Source organism: Pinus tabuliformis, chromosome 7 (genome assembly GCF_031772625.1).
Source record: "Pinus tabuliformis cultivar Carrire ecotype Pingquan chromosome 7, CPIR1, whole genome shotgun sequence".
Lineage (NCBI taxonomy): Eukaryota > Viridiplantae > Streptophyta > Pinopsida > Pinales > Pinaceae > Pinus > Pinus tabuliformis.
The window spans coordinates 38,384,037-38,407,530 of NC_142293.1; the positions used below are offsets into that span (position 1 = coordinate 38,384,037).

The 23,494-nt window shown below is 40.2% G+C and overlaps 1 protein-coding gene across 4 annotated transcripts in view; it reads right to left on the reverse strand.

Annotated features, from left to right (window-relative positions):
• Window positions 1–23,494, reverse strand: part of LOC149245128 (putative phosphopantothenoylcysteine decarboxylase) — a 176,636-nt gene that overhangs the window by 119,235 nt on the left and 33,907 nt on the right. The window contains exon 2 of one of the 4 annotated variants that reach the window (XM_089457661.1): window positions 20,741–20,825. The exons of the other annotated variants lie outside the window; for them this stretch is intronic. The gene's annotated coding sequence lies outside the window, so the exon portion shown is untranslated. The remainder of the gene's footprint in view (window positions 1–20,740; window positions 20,826–23,494) is intronic. 4 annotated transcript variants of the gene reach the window in all.

The following is a 23,494-nucleotide window of genomic DNA, read 5'->3' on the forward strand; positions in this document are numbered from 1 at the left end:
TGGCGGCCTGGATTGATGTGTTCTCCATGGCAATTGTAGCAGGATTGATGTGTTCTCCTGTGAGGCCTGGATTGATGTGTTCTCCATGGCAATTGTAGCAGGATTGATGTGTTCTCCTGTGAGGACAGGATTGATTAGTTCTCCTGTCGAGGCATCCTACCCATGCAGTCTGGGACTCATGGGAAGTACCTCTCATCTTATCAATGAGCAGGGAAATGAAGTTAGGGACCATAGTAGTACCGATGGACGCATCGTTGTAACTACCGTACTCCCTACGCTAGGATGACCTCCATTGATCTGGGATCAATGATACTGGTCTGGGACCAGTGGTAGGAGTTGTACCATACTATGACGCTAACTTCGGGTCAATTGAGACTAGTCTGGGATCAGTGGTACATACTCTGAGACTAACTTTGAGTCAGTGGAGGATGATATTGGTCTGGGACCATTGGAGTTGTACTCACTATGACGCTGACTTTGGGTTGGTTGAGACTGGTCTGGGACCAGTGGTACATACTCTGAGACTGACTTTGAGTCAGTATGATACATCCTCGATCATTTCTTCTTCTTCATAATGCGGACAAAAGCAGAGTAGAACAGAACAATGCAAGAGCAGAGCAGAACAGAACAAAACAGTACAGATCAGTGCAGGGCAGAACAAGACAAAGCAGAGCAGGCAAAATAGAGCAGAGCAGGGCAAGGGTCAGGCTGTACAAGGCAGTGCATTTGAGGGATGAATAGTAACGACCGATAGACAGATTGCAGATGAAGTTCTCCATGGTTGAGAGGGAGTGTTAAAATTGGAAACCAGGGCAAAACTTCATGTGGGTCATCTTATTCATGGCTAATAATATTTTTATTATATTCCTCTCGTCGAGAGGTGTAGGATTGATATAAAGATCATCCAATTCCGATAAGTATTCATGGAGATATTAATTTATTTTGATTATGGAATTATTATCAAGCCGACCTACAACTCATGTAGGCTCAGAAGCCCAACAGTCGCATCTATTCACCCACCAACGTTGTGTATAAATATAAGAGGACTTTTCCTCATTTAGACTCACTCATCTCATCACATCTCTCTCTCTCTACTGCGCAGATATGAGTCTCTTCTCTACTGCGCTGAAATGGGTCTCTCTCTCTCACACATGTGAAGCCGAAAGCTGTTGAATTTGAAGCTGCAACTGCAGAAGTAAAGATTGACTTGCGTGGCCTAGAATATCTCCTCTTTGGAACTGCGTTGTAGGTTCATCTGAACCTCCTCTGAAAGCCGCAACTTTTGGTGGTGGAATGAAGTCAATCCGACGAACGGTTTGCAAGATATCGACTGCCCTAGTTTGAAGCCGGAATCTGCCGAAACTGAAGCTGCAACTGCAGAAGTAAAGATTGACTTGTGTGGCCTAGAAGATCTCCTCATCTGAATTGCGCTGTAGGTTCATCTGAACCTCCTCTGGAAGCCGAAACTTTTGGTGGTGGAATGAAGTCAATCCGACTGTCGGTTTGTGAGATATGGTCTGCCCTAGTTTGATAATGAAGCCGCTAATGTTGATGCTACTGATCTAGGGTTTGCTACTGCTGATATGAATCAGATTTATTGTACTATTTCTCTCTGCTGAATTATTGAAGATAAAAGAAGATTTGATCAAAGGGTTTCCCCACACATTGTGGGGTTTGTCCCTGGCTAGCCGCCACATCTTGTGTCTCTTGTCTAGGCTTGTTTTCTGTCGATCGTTTAATGTTCTATCTGCACTTTACTTTATGTACATGTGATTGCTAATCGGTGGAATATAATAAGAAAAAGAAATAAACTATTATAAGCATAGAACATACCATAACTTAACAACTTTATCTGGGATATGGTACAACGAGGAGCAATAAGGCTCCATCACATTGGGACTGATGTGCAGATCGCCGATATTCAGATGAAGCCCCTAGGAAAGGTCAAATTCTTGACTTTCCGATAACGACTAAGAGTCGTGGAGAGACCCTCTCCTGAGGGTCCTGTATGATATGGACATTGAGCTCTCGGAGCTCCGGGGGGCTTGGGGGTACTTCTTGGAGCGATGAGCAACCATAGGGTGAGTGGTTCAACCTTCCCCTAGTGGTTTGTTATGTAGGCAGGATGAGTGGTTCATCCTTCTCCTGCTGAGACACAATCACAGGGTGAGTGGTTCAGCCTTCCCCTAGTGATTTGTTGTATACAGGGTGAGTGGTTCAGCCTTCCCCTGGGATACCCTTGGCAACATGTAGACAGGATGTGTGGTTCATCCTTCTCCTACTAAGACATCCTACCCATGCAGTCTGAGACTCATGGGATGTACCTCTCATCTGGCCAATGAGTAGGGAAATGAGGATAAGGACCATAGTAGTACCGATGGACGCATCATCTTACTACCGTACTCCCTATGCTAGGATAATATTGATCTGGGATCAATTGGAACTGAGTTCGAGTCAGTAAGAGTGATATAACTCACTCTCTTTTGGAACTGATTTTGGGTCAGTAAGAGTGGTATGATACACTCTCTTTATTTGGAACTGATTTCGGATCAGTAAGAGTGGTATGACACACTCTCTTCATTGGGACTGACTTCGGGTGAGTGGTTCAGTCTTCCCCTAATGGTTTGTTGTGTACAGGGTGAGTGGTTAAGCCTTCCCCTGCGATACCCCTTGGCAACATGTAGGCAGGATAAGTGGTTCATCCTTCTCCTGCTAAGACATCCTACCCATGCAGTTTGGGACTCATGGGAAGTACCTCTCATCTGGCCAATGAGCAGGGAAATGAGGATAGGGACCATAGTACTACCATGGACGCATCGTGTACTACCGTACTCCCTATGTTAGGATGATATTGATCTGGGATCAATTGGAACTGACTTTGGGTCAGTAAGAATGGTATGAGACACTCTCTTTATTTGGAACTGATTTCGGATCAGTAAGAGTGGTACGAGACACTCTCTTTATTTGGAACTGATTTCGGATCAGTAAGAGTGGTTACACTGTCTTTATATGGAACTGTCTTTACATTCTCGATCACTTCTTCTTCTTCATAGTTCAGCAACGCAGAGCAAAGCAGTGCAGAGAAGTGCACTGATGGCAGAGATAGTACTAACTGGCAGATGGATTAGCAGATGGAGTTCTCCCTAGTTGAGAGAGAGTGTTCAAATTGGCAACTAGGGCCAAACTCCAGGTGCGTCTTCTTATTTATGGCAGCTGATATTTTTCTTGGATTCATCTCATCGAGAGGTGTAGGATGGATCTAAAAATCATCCAATTCCGACATGTATTCATGGAGATATGAATTGATTTGTTATGTGACAATTCGTCAAGGTTGACGAGCAACTAAATTACCCCTTCTCAACCTCAACATTGCACTATAAATAGAGGTGGCCCTCAATTCATTTACACGCACACTTCTCCTAAGATCTCTCTCAACTCGTTTGGGTTTGGTGGCTAGAGAGATCAAAAGGGAGAAGCCCTAGACGCAGTTGATGGAGGAAGCCTATATGTTGTCTTAGAGGAGGTCAAGCCATGCCCTAGCCGCAGAGAAAAGAAGGATCTGGCCATTGTCCTAAAGGGGAGCTCTAGCCCTAGACGCAGTCAAAGGGAGCTTCTATACGCAGCCTATAAAGAGCCCTAATCCGCTAATCTAAGAGGCCTTAAATCCACAGTTACATTTGCCCTAACCACAGTCAAATAAGGAGGTTCCAGCCACATTCAAGAGTGGCTCTTCTACACAGCAAGGAGAGGCTTTCTATATGTTGTCTAAGGGAGCTTCATCGTTGTCAAAGGATCGTTAATCAAGCCTTAGCCTGCTTCTTGTTGGCCTCCTTCCCACAACCTACCTTGGAGCCCAGCTTCAAAATAGTTAAGGGAAGGTTACATTTAGATTAGGCATTTAACTAAAAATAACCAAGATCTCTGCATCACACGTAGGTCATAGGGTTTGCACATCATTTAGGTTAGTCAATCATCTCAAGCACCGGGTGTTCATCCGGTCATTTGGTTCCAATTTACTATAAGAAAGAATTTGTGACTCCATTAAGGCATTGGTCTCATACTCTAAAATCTAATCGAATCAATAACTTTGCTTAAATTCAACCAAGTGGCTAGGCCACTCATCCATGTCTCCCAAAACAAGTTGGTTTCCAACTTGTTTTCCTTCATCTCATTCCATAGGGACTACCCCCCATAGCCTCTTGTTGGGAAATAGCTAGAACGTAGTGGGCGGGGATCAGAGTGACGGCCCCCATCCTGAGCATTGTAGCGGTGCCTGTACAACTGAGCAACAACACAACACAACATAGGAAAGTCTGTAGTCAGTACATACCACAAATCATGAACATGGAACACCTTGAAATTGCACCACAAAGTCTTTATTATGAAAGAAAAATTGTTCCCAGGTAGACAATAGTTTACATGAAAGCTTCAGCAGCAATTTTCTAGCCAAAGATCATCGTGCTAGAGACTCAAATGATTCTCTAATTTATAGTCAAATCCTCCAAGTGGAAAAATAACAGCTAGTTTCTTTGATTCTTGTCAAATAATCTCGGTCGTTGATAAACTCTTGAAGATCTTTTAATCTTAGCCGTCGAATTTTTAATTTTGAGGAATTTTCTAATTTCTCATTTAACTCTATTTTTATTCACTCAAAGATAATTATTTTGAGCTAATTTACTCAAAATTTTGACTTTGACAAGGTCCAAGAGTCCAAATTTTCTTGAAATATACAATATTCCCTTGGTGGAGGACTTTTAAAAATTACTTTTTTTAAGACCCACGAATTTTTCAACTTGGAGAATTAATTTTCCTAAGACAATTTAATTTGACTCTGATTAATTAATTTTTTGGCTTAGGATTTAATTATTTTTGCCAGAAAAAATAATTAAATGACACTTGAGAGGTTTTAATGTTTTTTCCACCCTCTAATATTTTAAGCATGGTGTCTAAGTATGAGGAGCCATGCATTAAAATATTTTTTACATGAAAAATTTTACAATTCAACCCTCAATGGGAAAATACCCGTTCGGCTTAGACACTCAAGATCAGTGTTGTGAACATCGCAATTAAATCGCGATTTTTTCGCTCCGATGATTTAATCGCTGATGTTTTCAGTGATTTTTTTATTTTCAAAAAATTGTGATTTTTTCGAAATAATCTCGATCTGATCAGTAATAATCGTGATTGGCGGAAACAGTAGGTTTTAAAGCTGATTTTTGGTTTTTGTTTGTCAATTTTTTCAGACAGTGGGAAAGTTTGAGGGTTGAGGAGGAGAGGAACTCGACTACAAGGGCAGAGGAGGAGAAAAGCGAAAGATTTTAGCATCCCAAGCAAGAAAAATTCGAGTTTGGACCAAATTTTTTCAGCAAAGCATGGTTTCTAGCTATGGGCACCAAATTTGGCCATTTTTTTTCTTGTTTTTGCTTGGATTCCTATAACCCATTGATTATCAATTATTTTTGAGTGGATTTGATTGTGTTTTTTTTTTCATTTTTGTTGCATAGAGTGGAGAGGGTTCATTTTGGTCAAAAATGCAAACACTTGATTGTTAGATTTATAAGTTTAATTTCTTCTTGTCCTCTATTTTTTTGCATCATTTTTGTTTGGGTTTGAACGTGCATTTTTTCCATTATTGTTGCATTGATTTGAGGTTTTTTATTTTGTCAAAAATTCAATGTGTTGTATGTAAATTTTATTTTTATTTTTTTAACTTGCAATTCTTCTTGTGCCCTAGGTTCAAATTCAAACTCCATCTTACATTAAAACTCAAGAGTTCAACCACGTTACAAACATGCCAAGGAAATTGGACCTTCTGTGGGAATTTGGTGACCCTGGTGGAGGGTTTGACAGATCAAACTTGACTTGCAAGTTATGTGGGCATCATATGACAGAGGGGGTATACAGATTGAAGTATCACTTTGCACAAATCCCTGAACATGAGGTAGGGCCTTGAACCAATACAAATCCGAAAATCATCTAAAGAGCCCTTAGATCATTGGAAGAAATAGAGAAAACCAAATTGTCCATGTCCGCTTTGAAGAGTCAACTAGTAGGGAATTGAGTGTTAGGAGGTGAATATGAGAGTGGCACTGGTTCTACTTCAACATCAATATCTACAACCAACCCTGTAGTTGCCTCATCATATTTTGTTCCTAGAACCACGTCTGGTTCACAACCATCTATCTCTTCAATTATTAAAAAAAATGAGAAAGAAGAAGTTGACAAGTTGTTGTGCAAGTTTCTTCTTTGGAGTGATATTCCTTTCAGCGTTGCAAGGAATAATCCATTTTTCCAGCGTGCTACTCATGCTATTGCAATTGTTGGCCTAGGGTACAAAGTCCCCTCTTATGATGACTTTAGAGGCCGCATTTTTCAAAATGAAAAGGTTGAGTGCACCAAAAGATTGGAGGAGTTTAGGGAATCATGGGCACACACCGGATGCATTGTGATGTCAGATGGTTGGACCGATGAAAATGGTAGAAGCCTTATAAACTTCTTGGTTAGTTGTCCCAAGGGGACAATGTTTATGAAATCTATTGATGCATCTGCACATATTAAATATGCAAAATTATTATGTGATTTGTGGGATGTGTTTATTTTGGAGGTGGGTCCAGAACATGTTGTCCAAATCATAACGAACAATGCTGCAAATTATGTTGTTGCTAGCAAGATGCTTATGGAAAGGCATCCTACTTTATTTTGGACACCTTGTGCTACACATTGCATTGATTTCATGTTGGAGGACATAGGAAAAATTCATTTTGTCAAAGATATTGTTGACTCATCAAAAAGCATTACAAAATTTATATATAATCATGCATCTGTGCTTCATTTGATGAGAACATTCACCAACAACAAGGAGTTGGTGTGCCCCGCCATTACACGGTTTGCCTCCAGTTTCATATCTCTTCAATCTTTCTTGAATTCTATGTGGGATGTGAAGAGAATGTTTCAATCCGATCAGTGGCGTGCTTTGGCATTTAGCCGCAAACCAGAGGGAAAGGCCATATGCAGATTAGTTTCATACCATGAAAGCTTATGGGTGGGAGTGCAGGAAGTGCGCAGCATTACTGAACCTTTGGTAAAGGTTCTTCGATTAGTTGATGGTGACAAGTCCGCAATGGGCTACTTGTATGAGGCCATGGACAAGGCCAAAGAATCCATTCGGACCTACTATGATGATAAGGGAGATGAGGGGTTTCAGAAACAACTCTTATGGGAAGTGATTGATGAATGATGGAACAACACACTCCATCGTCACATTCATGCTGCAGGGATCTACCTGAACCCTGCACTTGCTTACCCCTATGGATTCTTATTTGATGTTGAGGTCATGGATGGATTCTTTACCTGTTCAGAGGATGGTGCCATCTCCGACAGAACGGGCAGAAATCTCCAAAGAAATGGAGATATACAAGATGGCAGGTGGCACATTTAGCTTTGACATGTCTGTGGTTGATAGGAAGACTAAAATGCTAGGTATTTTTTAGTTTGCTTCAAATTCCATTCTCTTCAAGTTCATAACTTCATACTTTGCTTCAACTTTCAAATTTCATTTGTTTTCTTATGTTTATCTTATTTGTAATTTTGTTGTAGATGCATGATGGAGAAGCCATGGTGCCACAGTACCCAATCTGCGAAGACTTGCCATTCGAATCCTCATCCAAACATGTAGCTTCTCAGGATGTGAGCGCAACTGGAGTGTATTTGAAAAAATACACACCAAGAAGCGCAACAAGTTAAAACTTAAAATATTCCAAATTTCCAATTAATTTTTTGAATTCATTAAATAACATTTTTTTATAATTATTATTTTATGACCCTTGTACAAGTTGGAGTCCCAGCGACTTAATGACATGGTATACGTCTACTACAATCTTCGATCGTCGATGAGGCAACTTGAGAGGACACCTGATATGGAAGCCATCTCATTGGATGGGATTGACACGATTGCTACATGGAGGGTTGAGGCCGAGAGGCCTTTCATGGAGTCTGTCGCTGATTGGTTAGAGCGGGAGGTAGTGAAGCGGGTAGAGGAGGAGGAGGAGGAGCAACAGGAGGAGGAGGTGACACCACCTACCCAAGCTACCCCTGTCAGCAGTAAGAGGACATGGTCTACCTCCTGTAGCTCCTAGTTCTTCAGCTTATAGAGCATAGCAGAGTCCATAGCCAACTCCATCGCCATCTACATCTAGAGGGAAAGTGTTAATTTTAGGTATGTTCTATGTTGAGAGCAAATTTACTTCAATTTTCATATTAGCTCAATATCTATTCCAGATTAGCAATCACGCTTAGCATGATAGTAAAATGCAAATAGAACATAAACATAAATTGCAGAAAACAAGCCAATACAAGAGGACACAAGATGTGGCGTCAGCCAGGGACAAACCCCAATGTGGGGAAACCCTTGATCAATTCTTCTTATATGTTCTTCAATAGTTCAACAGAGAGAGAGATAGTATATATACATCAGAAATCAAATTTTTGACTTATCTAAATAAGAGCAGAGATCTTCTCTAAGAAGATGGCATATGAGGCAGCTGATCTGAGCTCAGGTGAAGGCATACTGCATCCACTGATCCTCCAAGGTGACTCCATCACTAAGTTGCACCTCATTACAATGGTGCACACATCAAACTGATGCACCTTATCATCATGTTGCACCTCCCTATGTTGGATCATCATTTTGTACCTCATTGTGCCCATCATGCTTATGCTACACTTCATCACTATGCCCATCATGCTACAGCATTTATCATCATACTGCTGCATCCTACTAGCTGCACTCATGCTGCTGCAATATAATGTTGTTACCATTTACACTATGTTGTTCCATTCACCTTACTGCACCATGTTGCTGCAATATACCATGCTGTTGCATCCATCACATCATGTTGCACCCCTTTGGGGTATTCAACACTCCATGTTAACCCAACACGTGGCTCCGACAGGCTGCTCTGAATCTAATCCAAATCTGGTCAATATCCTTGACCCAACGCACCTCTAACACTGCTCCAAATATGCTTGTCACTTTGTTGTTCCTGACTATTCTGGTTAGGGCACTTGGGCATACTGTTGTAGCCCTAAACTCCTCTCAACAATCCTCGAACAACCCTCCAAAAACTGCAGACTAGGCAAGGAGAGATGCTCCTCCTCCACGCTGAAGGTAAGGGCTCAAGATAGCCCTCAAATCTACCCACGCTAGCTTTGTTGTAGTTGTATGGCATGTGGCCTACCACACAAAACTACCGTTGCTCACGACACCCTCCAACAATGGTACAACCCATCCGTTAGCCATTAAACAAGCTAGCGTTCAAATCCTAAGGCCTCGGCCTAGCACAACAAGCATCACGGCTTACTACAACAGACTTCGAACCTTGTTCAACCCTTGAAACAATCCTCCACCTTGACTGCATTTAGGGTTGCGTTTAGGTCTCCACCTTGACTGCGTTTAGGTCTCCACCTTGACTGTGTTTAGGGCTGCGTTTAGGTCTCCACCTTGATTGTGTTTAGGGCAGCTTCAACAAGACCACATCTTAGGCAGCTTCATCATGACAGCGTCCTAGATCTAGGGCACGTAGAGCTAGGGCATCATCTTCCAGGAGTTGCATAGATCCTTCTTCCCCATGGCAACATCTAGGGCAGCTCTTCTTAGGGCAGCGTATCTCTTAGGATCTCTCCTCCCACCAAAATCCAAAGACAAGTGGAGAGGAGGAGATCACAAGAAGAGTGTGTACAAAGGACTAGCAAGCCACCTCTTTTTATACTAAAACGTTGAGCACATGTGGGGGCAATTTGGTTGCTGGCCAACCTTGACGAATTGTCATATAACACAAATAAATTCATATCTCCATGAATACTTGTCGGAATCGGATGATCTTTAGATCAATCCTACACCTCTTGATGAGAGGAATCCAAGAAAAATAGCAGTTGCCATAAATAAGATGACCCACATGGAGTTTGTCCCTAGTTGCCAATTTTAACACTCCCTCTCAACTAGGGAGAACTCCATCTGCCAGACTGTACTATCTCTGCCATCAGTGCCCTGCACTACTCTGCTGAACTATGAAGAAGAAGAAGAAGTGATCGAGAATGTATCATACCATCCTCTATTGAGCCAAAGTCAATAACAGAGTGTCTCATACCACTCTTACTGACCCGAAGTCAGTCCCAATGAAGAGAGTGTGTCATACCACTCTTACTGATCCGAAATCAATTCCAAATAAAGAGAGTGTATCATACCACTCTTACTAACCCGAAATCAGTTCCAAAAGAGATTATATCACTCTCACTGACCCGAAGTCAGTTCCAATTGATCCCAGATCAATATCATCCTAGCATAGGGAGTACGGTAGTAACAAGATGCGTCCATCGGTACTACTATGGTCCCTATCCTCATTTCCCTACTCATTGGCCAAATGAGAGGTACATCCCATGAGTCCCAGACTGCATGGATAGGATGTCTCAGTAGGAGAAGGATGAACCACTCATCCTGCCTACATGTCGCCAGGGGTATCCCAGGGGAAGGCTGAACCACTCACTGAACCACTCACCCTATGGCTGTGTCTCAGCGGGAGAAGGATGAACCACTCATCCTGCCTATATAGCAGACCACTAAGGGAAGGCTGAACCACTCACCCTATGGTTGCTCATTGCTCCAAGATGTACCCCCAAACTCCCATAGCTCAATGTCCATATCATACAGGACCCTTAGGAGAGAGTCTCTCCATGACTCCTAGTCATTCTTGGAAAGTCAAGAATTTGACCTTTCCCAGGGGCTTCGACAGAATATCAGCGACCTGCACATCAGTCCCAATGCGATGGAGCCTTCTTGCTCCTCGATGTACCATATCCTAGATAAAGTGGTACCTGATGTCTATATGCTTGGAGCGATCATAGAACACGGGATTCCTCAACAATCGAATCCTCCTCTGGTTGTCACAGAAGATCACGATGGTATCCAGCACGTGTCCAAATAGGTCACTGAAGAGCTTCCACAACCAAACAGCTTTACACGAGGCTATACTCGCAGTTATGCATTCGGCCTCAACGATGCTCAAAACAACCGTCTTCTGCTTCCTGCTCATCCAGGATATCGAAGCAGAACCCAAAGAGAACCAACACCCAGAAGTGCTTTTGCGATCCTCCACACTTCCTGCCTAATCAGCATCAGAATAATCATGCAGCTTCACATTTCCGGCAGCGTATTTCAATCCATGAGAGATTGTGCCCTGAAGATATCTCAAATTATTCTTGGCACCAATTCAATGAGGCTCAACCATATATGAGCTCAACATGCTATTTGTAAAACATATATCCGGATAGGAGTTCACCAAGAACATCAATGCTAGTATGAGTTTATGAAACTCAGAGGCATTTCCTAAATCAGGTCTGGCATCACTACCACATAACTTCTTAAAGTTAGGCTTCATCGAGGTAGTCACGGGCTTGCATTTCACCAGTCCAAATCCGGAATCCAACTCGCTCTTTTGTAAATGAGAGCGTTTGTACCTGCCAGACAGAGATCATCCACATAAGGTACCAGTATGGGAAGTCTATCATCCACAACCCTAAAGCAATGGTTTGGATCAGCTTCACTCCTAGAGAATCTCAGCTTCATCAGATAGCTATCAATCCTCTCACACCAAGCTCGAGGTGCTTGCTTTAAATCATAGAGAGCTTTCTTCCTCCTGCATACATGAGATTCCCGATCATGAATCTCAAACCCCTCGATTTGTTCCAAATCTGTGATCTTGCTCTTACGAGAGGGGAATGGTCCCCTTGTAAGTTTTCCTTCAGTATATCTCGAACATGTACCTTCATGCTCTTCTTTGAATTCAAGAATCCCTGTCACCATTTGTCTCACATCGGGTAGGGCCCCATAATAAGCAGACCTTCGTTGCTATAGAAGAGATGTGTCAATGGACATGGTCCCCAATGGACTTCCTGCAGCTTGATACAAATTGCCAACCCTGAACCCAAGAATAAAAGCATCTTGAAAATTCCTTTCTTTTTCTCTTTTTAACACGTACCATTCCATCGATGAATGCCACCTTGAAACCTTTGACTTCCATTGCCGAAATGGACACCAGCTTCTTCTTGAGATTAGGTACATAAAAAACTTCTTGCAAATGAATCATGTTGCCCTCATTCAATTGAGGGGTAACATTCCCTACACCCTTTTCGGGATAGGTGGCATTGACTCCAAGTATAATCCCCACGATTATTTCCATCTCTACCAAATTAGAGAGAGCTTCCTTCTATCTGATGAAGTGCCTTGAAGCACTACAATCAATAAGCCAGATTCCCAAAGTGTCCGGAGTAGAGGTAGTGGAGAGGGCCGATATAAGATAATACTCCTTTTGCTTATCAAAAACAATATTTGATTCTTCATACCTGGAGTTCCTTGCTTTCTTTGAAGAGTCGACCATTTCCTTGATGACCTGCATTACCTGTCATTCCTCCGATCATTGAAGATGTCCCTGGAATGATTGTTATCATCATCAAGTGATGTGTCCCTACCATTCGGACACTCCCTCGCATAATGGCCAAACTTATTGCAAGCAAGGCATCCGCCTTTCCTTCCACCCTTAAATCCGAACGTCCCATTGAAGTGATCTTTAGAGAGGCCTTAGATGCTTCCGCTGCGCCATTCGGATAATATTCTCTGCTTCGACTTCACCCTTGGTGAATTTGAAGAGGGATGAGGAACCCATTGAGCCTTTTTGTCCTTTCCAACTGTCTTCGGTGATTGCTCTTTCACTCTTGCTTGGGCTTTGTCTTCACCTCAGCTCTGATACCATGTTAATTTTAGGTATGCTCTATGCTGAGAGCAAATTTACTTCAATTTCATATTAGCTCAATATCTATTCCAGATTAGCAATCACATTTAGCATGATAGTAAAATGCAGATAGAACATAAACAAAAATTGTAGAAAACAAGCCGAGACGAGAGGACACAAGATGTGGCGCCAGTCAGGGACAAACCCCAATGTGGGGAAACCCTTGATCAATTCTTCTTATATGTTCTTCAATAGTTCAGCAGAGAGAGAGATAGTACATATACATCAGAAGTCAACCTTTTGACTTATCTAAATAAGAGCAGAGATCTTCTCTAAGAAGATGGCATATGAGGTAGTTGATCTAAGCTCAGGTGAAGGCATACTGCATTCACTGATCCTCCAAGGTGACTCCATCACTATGTTGCACCTCACTGTGTTGCACCCAATCATCATGCTGGATCTCATTACTATGTTGCACACATCAAACTGCTGCACCTCCCTATGCTGGATCATAATGTTGTACCTCATTGTGCCCATCATGCTTATGCTACACTTCATCACTATGTCCATCACGCTACAACATTTATCATCATACTGTTGCATCCTACTAGTTGCACTCATGTTGTTGCAATATAATGTTGCTGCCATTTACACTATGTTGTTCCATGCACCTTATTGCAGCATGTTGCTGCAATATACCATGTTGTTGCATCCATCACATCATCCTGCACCCCTTCGGGGTATTCAACACTCCATGTTAACCCAACACGTGGCTCCCACAGGCTACTCTGAATCTGATCCAAATCTGGTCAATATCCTTGACCCAACGCACCTCTAACATTGCTCCAAATCTACTTATCACTTTGTTGTTCCTGACTGTTCTGGTTAGGGCACTTGGGCATAATGCTATAGCCCTAAACTCCTCTCAACAATCCTTGAACAACCTTCCAAAAACTGCGGACTAGACAAGGAGAGAAGCTCCTCCTCCACGCTGAAGGTAAGGGCTCAAGATAGCCCTCAAATCTGCCCAGGCTAGCTTTGCTGTAGTGGTATGGCATGTGGCCTACCACACAACACTACTGCTGCTCACGACACCCTCCAACAATGGTACAACCCATCTGATAGCCTTTAAACAAGATAGCGTTCAGCTCCTAAGGCCTCGACCTAGCACAACAAGCATCATGCCTTCCTACAACAGACTTCGGACCTTATTCAACCCTTGAAACAGTCCTCCACCTTGACTACGTTTAGGTCTCCACCTTCACTGTGTTTAGGGCAGCGTCAACATGACCACGTCTTAGATAGCTTCATCATGACAGCGTCCTAGATCTAAGACATGTCTTCTCCACATGACAGCGTCCTAGATGTAGGGCATGTCTTCTCCACATGACTACGTCCTAGATCTAAGGCACGTAGAGCTAAGGCATCATCTTCTAGGGAACTGCGTAGATCCTTCTTCCCCATGGAAGCATCTAACGCAACTCTTCTTAGGGCAACGTATCTCTTAGGATCTCTCCTCCCACCAAAACCCAAAGACAAATGGAGAGGAGGAGATCACAAGAAGAGTGTGTGCAAATGACTAGCAAGCCACCCCTTTTTATACTAAAACGTTGAGCACATGTGGGGGCAATTTGGTTGTTGGCCGCCCTTGACGAATTGTCACATAACACAAATAAATTCATATCTCCATGAATACTTGTCGGAATCAGATGATCTTTAGATCAATCCTACACCTCTCGATGAGAGGAATCCAAGAAAAATATCTGTTGCCATAAATAAGATGACCTACATGGAGTTTGGCCCTAGTTGCCAATTTTAACAGAATGCTATTGCATTTTCTTGCAAGAGGGGCAGAGGAAATTAGTTGTATTAGTTATTTGGTTCATTTCATTGTATAAGACATTATGACTCGTGATATGAGATACATTATTATATTTTTTGTTGATATTTTGAGGCTGAGTTGGGACTCTGGACTTACTATTCAAGACATGATTCACTATTATGTGTGATGTAGCACTAGAAATGATATTACACATCTTATATATTAGTTCTTTTATCATATATAGTTGTCAATGCATTTATTTTATGTTGTAGTTGCTTTAGATATTAAAAAAATTGAAAAAAAATGAATATTTTTGTATTTGCCGATTTTTTTCTGATTTTTCCCGATTTTTTCCTCTCGCCGATTTAATCCTGATCGCGATGTTCGCAACATTGCTGAAGACACATACCCCATCTGTGACACAACATAATCTAGTAGACCAAGTGATTTGTAATAAAATAATTTAGCTAACTAGCTTAAATTATTCCCAAACCACTTTTACATAAAATTCAACTAGAACACTAGGACTCACCTAAGACTTTGATGAAGAATTCCACCCTAGTTTTGGGGTGAGGCTAGAGGGAAAAACTTTGCCAGTCATCTATGTTTAGAAACACACATGAGTTAGTGAGACGAAAAACCTCCTAAGATGAAACTTTTCGCCAAAATAATAGGCTTACCTAGGTTGTTACATACACTCAAGGTCTTACTAGGATCATATACATTACATATCTTATAAAATGGGTTTATAATAACGCATAAGACTGTTGATAGATGATCCGATCCTGCTGAAAAAATTTGTACTTCTGCTTCCTTGAAATTTTGACAAATATGAGTGCAACATCTGGCTCCATATGGGGACACATTTCTTCCATGAAGTGATGTGAGAGCCCCAAAATCCTGCATCCAAGAAAACAAACGTCCATCAAATAGATATCCATTCAAAATCGAAATCATCATGTATACATAGAAAATGTCGTTGGAATAGAAAAATCTACTCTAACAAACTAAAATATAAAAGACATAATATAAATGCGTGAAATAAAACTATCTCATGACATGAAATAAAAAGGAGTAGGGTTAGAGATACTATACAAAGATGCCCTATGGCATCAGATGTCTTCAACATAGTGCATGCTGAGCATCTGCCGACTTTCCGGCAAGTCTGTGGGTTGTTTCTCAGATGTGCCATGCTGAATTCTGACAATGCTAGGACTTTGTCTTATCCAAATATCGAGTTGCTCCCAAGCATCAGATGCATCAAACTTCTTCCTTCTTCTCTTTCGCCTTTTACGTTTGCTCTCGGTAGGATTTGATGTTGATGTCGATGCGATTGGCGTGCAACTTTCTATCTGATTTGGATAACGCTCATTTGGAAAATTTGGAAAGTCCATGATTTTTGTGACCTACTCTTCTTTATTTTCATGACCCTGCTCTGTCAACACCGTTGGATCGGTGTTGTAATCATCGATCTGATTTCCTTCAGTTTCCTTCCTGCCTAGGTCATCTTCATTTATGTTGATTTGGGGTAGCATCGAATGTGCTCTAACCATGAAATTTGGTAGAGAGGTTGGGGCACATGAGGTCTCCAATACCCAGAAAGGGTTTGGGTAGATTCTAAACAGATCAGGAGATATTAAAATAATTAATATTTTTAATGGAGTCCCTAAGTCTAAACTTAGGGAAAATAAAGTATTAATGTGTATTAATATGAATCTGTGTTCGAATGGTCCAAAAGACATGGATCAAGCCAGATCTAATCTTAGCCGTTGATTAAAGACTCAATCTCGACCGTTGATATGTCAACAGGAAAAGTATAAGAGGAGGCTTGAGAGTCACTTGGAGAGAAAACCAGAGTGATCAGTCATTCTATTCTCTAGAACGGGGTTTGCTAAGAGAGATAGAATCAGTGATCGGAGAGCAGCTGAGGGGCATTGAGTACAAAAAGACAGAGAGGCAGAGATAGTGTCGGGAGAGTAGAAGAGCAGCCAGAGAGAGTGACGCAGGAGCAGCCAGTGCTCACGCAGGGCCACGCAGAGGCAGCTAAGTGCTACGCAGAGCACCAAAGAGGCCAGCGTAGCTGACGCAGAGGGTCAGAGAGCTGACGTAGGGCCTCCTGGGGCTAATGCAGGGCCAGCACTGGGCTAGGAGAGGCTGACACAGTCCAGATTGGGCAGACGCTAGGGTTTCTAGGGCAGATTGACGTTGAGTAGCTGCCGGAAGGATTATCCGGGGTTTCAGCCAATAGATTTGTCAGAAACTGTGAAGTATTACTGCCAAGGAAATTCTCTGTTGGGCAGGCTAGTTTCAGCACCCAGATTGTACTTTGATATTGTTTAATAAGAAAACCCTTAGATAGTTGCGCCGGCTTTCTCACATTGGGTTTTTCCGGGGACATTACTCCAAAAATAATGGTGTCATATGGTGTGTTTGTTTCTGTTTCTTTTAGTTGCTGATCTGTAATATGTTGAGCATGCACTAGTGTTTATTTTCAGTATTTACATTGTAATAACTTGTTAAGGAAAATAACAAGTAGGTAGGAATAAATCAGATAAAGTGCATGAAGGGTTTCTAAGTAAGTAAATTTAGAAACTTCAACTGTTTAACCATTTCTCAATGGAATCAATGACTTCTTTATAATAAGATAAACACTGCTTTGGGGAGCTGGGAGGTTCCATCACTGGATCCTTTAATTTTGGATGAACCTGCGATTTTTCCATCTTTGGTAGTTTACTTTAAAGAGTGATCTGTTCAATTCTTATGGGCTTCATTTCATCAGCATGTATCGATTCCATAATTTTCATTTGTTGTATGTTATCAGCCTCTATGTTCTTAATCAATCTCTGCAGCCTATCCTCAATGGCATTCATTTGGTCAGAATGTTCATCCTTAATAGCGTTGATTTCCTTGGCATGGATTTTTTTTATGGCAATCAAATGGTCTTGCATGGTGGTCATCTAATTAGTTTGCATGATTTTCAGTTCCTCAGCATGCTTTTCTTCTCTAGCTAATAACCTATTCTGAAGAGAGACTTGATTAGCTTCTATGTCCTTTAACATTCGGTTATGGTTTTCTTGAATAGAACTTATTTCTTTCTTATGATTTGTTTTTATGGAGCTTAGCTCCTTTACATGCTCTTCCTCTAGGGCATCCATCATGTTCTAAACACTGACCCTTTGATTATACTAAGTAATCTCCATTGCTTGTAACATGTTTCCCATGGAGCTCATTTCTCTGACATGATCTACTATCAATCTTGCTTGACTAGATTGCATTTCTTTGATCATTTTAGTTAATTCCTTAACAAGATGCTTGTCTTCTTTCTTTTCATCGTCGAAATGATTAACTTGGTTACTAGTTCCTGCCTTTCCACTATCAAGGATTCTTCTTGCAATGGCACAACTAGATTCATCATGAAAGTGATTACAAGGTCTACAATATGGTACTTCTTGATCACTATAATTTTGCAACTCATTCTCTTGCAACTTCTTTATGTGATTCTGCTTATCATTGAATTGATTTCTTTGTTCATCATGCATACTTTTAATGATTTCTATTAATTCTTTAACCCCATACCCCTCTCCTAGAAGGTCATGAGGATAACCTTGAGTGTTAGTAAAACGACAAGGGACGGACAAGTCATCCATGATGACTTACTTAAAGGGAAAGGGAAGCTAATGGATGCTGGAGAGATATCCTTGTTCAAGACAATCAAGAAATCCACAAAAAGCGAGCCTCTAGCAGGAATTCTTGTAAAAAATGAAAGAAATGGATTCATCACTTGAACATGAATCTATCTCCAAAATCCAAAAGGCAAAAACCGAAAAGTTAGTCAAGGAGAAGCAAGTGGATATCAAGGAAAGCTTTCTGTCTAAGAAAAAATGAATGCTTACCAGAATGTAATTTGTTTAACCAAGCTCTGAGCGTGGGGTTAACCAAACTACTAGGGTTTTTTCTAATGTAAGCTTTTGTGAATAAATGAAAAAGTGGAGTCGCCACCCAAACAGGAAACTGACCCAAATGTCCAAGTGTTAAGGTACAAACAGAGAAGTGAACAAGGCAATAAGAAGATTAGTGAGATATCAAAGCACTAGAAAATGTGGTGCTTGACGGTTAAGAAGATGAAAAATGGATTAGAAGATTATGAAGATTGTCGTTGAAGCGCCGAGAATAAGATATCCTCGGCAACGGCGCTAAAAAATGTTGTGACGTTGACAGGACAATGAATGAAGGAAGAAAGATCACAAAATGATGTGATAAGAAAGGATGTCGTGAGGACCAATTATAGAAAAATCTATCGCCGGCAACGGCGCCAAAAATGTTGTATCTCATATTATATAGGCACCGCGACAACCGCTTAGGGCGAGGGTTGTCACTATGATCCCCGCCGACTTCATTCTAGTTGTCTCCCAACAACAGGCTATGGGGGGTAGTCCCTATGGAAATGAGGTGAAGGAAAACAAGTTGAGAACCAACTTGTTTGGGAGACACGGATTAATGGCCTAGCTACTTGGTTAAATTTACCAAGATTAATGATTAAATTAGATTTTAAGTATGAGACCAGCGCCTTATGGAGTCACAATTCTTCCTATGTAAATTAATGCCAAGTAATGGAATGGACACTCGTTGCTTGATATGATAGACTAACCTATATGGAAAGCAAGTCCTAAGAGCTAGGGGTGATGCAAGAATGTTGGTAAATTTTAGATTAAATGCCTATTCTAAGTTGAACCTCTCCCTTAACTATTTTGAGAAATAGTCTTCAGAATAGGTTGTGGGATGGAAGCCAACGGGAAGCAAGCAAATGTCTGATTAACGATACCTCCCCCCGTGTTCCAACCACCCAGTGCCTCTAGCGCTGCAGAGACTGTGGCTCTTACAACTGCAAGATCACTGTGTTAACCACTAAGAAGGGTTGAATCCCTTAAGCTAATCGGAAAAGGGTTGCCCTAGGAGTCTATCAACCTAGCTTAAGCTAGGAGGTAAGTTTTTAGTGCAAGCTAAATCCTAGAATGCTCATGAAAAGATGATGAGTGAAATTACTTGAGTTAAGATTGTTTAAGTGTGTAAGTACTCAAATTATGACTACTCCTTATGACAACAGTACTTAACAACAATTAGAGTACAATCTTAATACAAGGCAAGTGTTTAAGGATACGAGTGTCAATGAATCAATCCACAAGATACTTAGAATAAATTATCCAATTTGTCAATTAGCCAATTATCACACAATGCCAATAAAATTTACTCAAAATGTTCTTATCACAATGCCAATTAGTTTCCAAGTGTCAAAGCAACTTAACCAACCACAAGATCAAAAATTTAGAGCTTAAATGTGTGAATGTTTTAAGTGTAAAATTCATAAATCCTTGTAACTTGGAGCAAAACAAGCAAAGGTTAGATCTCAAATATCCAAATCAGCGGTAATATTTCAGAAAATTCCAACACATATTAGACTAATGATAGCAGCAAGAAAAACACTTTAGAACATGGAATTTACCAAATATATGAAACAGAAAATTTTCCGAATGATTAGCAGATGTAAATTTATGAATTTAGGCCACTTTAAAATGGAGTATTTAGTGATATGTCAAATCTGAAATAACTTATTACAGCAGTAAACAAATCATCAGATCAGCAAGTTAATGATGCTACAACAAATGCCCAATATGCCCAAAACTAGGAAAATTTTATCAAAATTGAAAAAATCAAGTTTTTAGGCCTTTTACAGTGTGATATTCAGAAAATATCAGATCTGAAAAACTCGTTACTGCAGTTTCAAAATCAGAAAACCAATGAGCTATTAGTGCTTGAACAAATGCCCAGAACTTGGAAAAAATTGTCAAAACTGAAAAATTGAAATTTTGAGCCTTTTGGGTGAATTATTCAGAACAATTAACAAAAAAAAACTCAGATCTGATATATTCAGTTATGCTGTGAAATACCAGCAAGCAAAAAATAAGATTTAGGCTAGATAACCAATGCCCAAATGGCCAAAATTTAGGAAAATTCAAATTTTGAAATTTTGAGTTATTTTGACCAAATTAAATATGATTTTAGGGCTTATATATCACTGTTATTAATAAAAATTACAGTAGTGGTAAAACAATGAAAAGCTAGGGTTCAGATAGCAAACCAAGAGGCCTTGGGGTCTTGTAGATGGCTAGGAAGACTTCTAATGAAAATGACCACGTGAAAACACAATGTTAACCCCAAAATCACTGCAAAACAAATTGTTAGAGGTAAAATGTCAATCCCTTGAAGAAGCTCTTGTTTGCAATGAGATCTAGCCCTTGTAGGGCTTATGGCCTTCTTAATGCTTGCAAAATAGGTCTTGGACACTAGCCTTTTAGCCTTTAGGTTGGGTAAGGGCTAGGGCCTTTAGAAAATGGGTTTCTTCTCTGATTTGAAAATAAGCAACCTACAAAAATAGCCTGAAAACCCTATACATCTAGGGCTTATAAGGTCTCCAATATCAATTTCTTCCTCAATCCTCAAACAAATTTATAATAGAAACCCAAATACCCAATATAAAAAAATATATAAAAAAAAATTCAAAACCCTAAATATATACAAAATCTTTAAGAAAACCCAAAACCCCAATTAGCAAAAATAATTTACAAATTTATTCACAAAATTTACAAATGTACAAGAGTTTTAAAATAAAAATTTTGAGAAATATTTTTTTATGGAGTTTTTTCTTTAATGAATGGCTAAAAATACTTTAGAAACTCAATGCACACTATAGCCTTAGCGAAGATTAAATCCACCATACAAATATTTGGGATCCAAGCAAAATAATTTCCACCCAAGTTTGTGAACTTAGAGACCAAAGACTGAAGTACCTGCAAACACTATGTATTTATCTCAAGACAATCTATTAATCATATGGGGAATCAAAACACCTAATATTAGCGCAAAACTATTAATAGCATGATTTTATCTCCATCTAGTAAAACAGATCTTACCAATATTTAGCACAAGATAGGAAAACCCGTAGTTAGTACATACCACAACCCATGAACATGGAACACCTTGAAATTGCACCCCAAAGTCTTTATTATGATAAAAAAATAGTTCTCAGCGGGACAATTGTTTACATGAAAGCTTCAGCAGCAATTTTCTAACTAGAGATCATTGTGCTAGAGACTCAAATGATTCTCTAATTTATAATTAAATCCTCCATGTGGAAAAATAACGGCTAGTTTCTTTGATCCTTGTCAAAATAATCTCGGTCATTGAGTTTAAACTATTGAAGATCTTTTAATCTTAGCCATTGCATTTTTATTTTTGAGGGATTTTCGAATTTCTCATTTAACTCCATTTTTATCAACTCAAAATTAATTATTTTGAGCTAATTTCCACAAAAAATTGACTTCGACTTAACCACCAAGGTACAAGGGTTCAAATTTTCTTGAAATATACAACATTCCCTTCATGGAGGTCCTTCAAAATTTACTTCTTTTAAGACCTACGAATTTTCCCACTTGGAGAAATAATTTTCCTAAGACAATTTAATTTGACTCTAATTAATTAATTTTCTGGCTTAGGATTTAATTATTTTTGCTAGAAAAATTAATTAATTGACACTTGAGGGGTTTTAATGTTTTTTCCACCCTCTAATATTTTAACCATGGTGTCTAAGTATGAGGGACCATGCATTAAAATACTTTTTACATAAGATTTTTTACAATTCAATCCTCAAAGGGGGAATACCCGTTCGACTTAGACCCTCAAGACACATACCCCATCTCCGACACAACATGATTTAGTAGATTAAGTGATTTCTAATAAAATAATTTAGCCAACTAGCTTAAATTATTTCTAAATCATTTTTACATAAGACTCGACTAGAACACTAGGATTCACCTAAGACTTTGACGAAAAATTCCACTTTAGCTTTGGGGTGAGGCTGGAGGGAAAAACTTTGTCGACCATCTGTGTTTAGAAACATAGGAGTCAGTGAGACGAAAAAACTCCTAAGAGGAAACTTTTCACCAAAATAATAGGCTTACCTAAGTTGTTACATACACTCAATGAGTCATGCCATAATGACATATATAAGACACTACGATCTGACAAAGAGAGGATGCGTAAGCAGGCTCGACCAACGGGAGAGGACATCATGACTAATCGAATCATGCCCATAGTAGCATGGGGCCTTTGCTTCCTTCCCTCCCGGGTCCTTTTCCCACTAAGGTCTTGCTAGGATCACTTACATTATATAACTTGCAAAATGTTTTTATAATGACCACATAAGACTGTTGATAGATGATCTGATCCTACAAAAAAAAAATTGTACTTCTGCTTCCTTAAAGACAAAGATGAGTGCAACAAGCAGCAACACAGAGTCTTCAGTGACAGTGCAGATGCTAGTAGCATTCAGAGACTTGGGAGACAGATGCATCATACTGAACACAGATGATTTAGTATTTTGGATGCTTCTCAGTTGCAGTAGTTGCAGTTGCAGCAGCAACAAATGGAAGGGAGTTGCAGTGTTGGCAGCGGTATGGTAGTGTCAGCAGTAACACAGACGCAGCATCAGTGTTGAGCAGTGGTTGGTGGGCAGTATGGCCAAACATCAGCAGTGTAACAGGAGGTGATACAGAGACAGGGTGTTGTGGCAGGATGTGCAGCACTAGAGAGAACACAGTCCTCGCCAAGAGAGAGTGTTAATTTCTGTAGCATCGAATGTGTTCTAGCCATGAAATTTGGTGGAGGTGCTACAATACATGAAATCTCCAAAACCTAGAAATTGTTTCTGGAAGCTCCATCTAGAGATGACTTAATGTTTCTTAAGTCTAAACCTTGGAAAACTAGTTAATTAATCAGAGTTAATTAAGTCAAGGTCAAAATTCTCTAGAAACTCACACAAATCGATCCATAAATG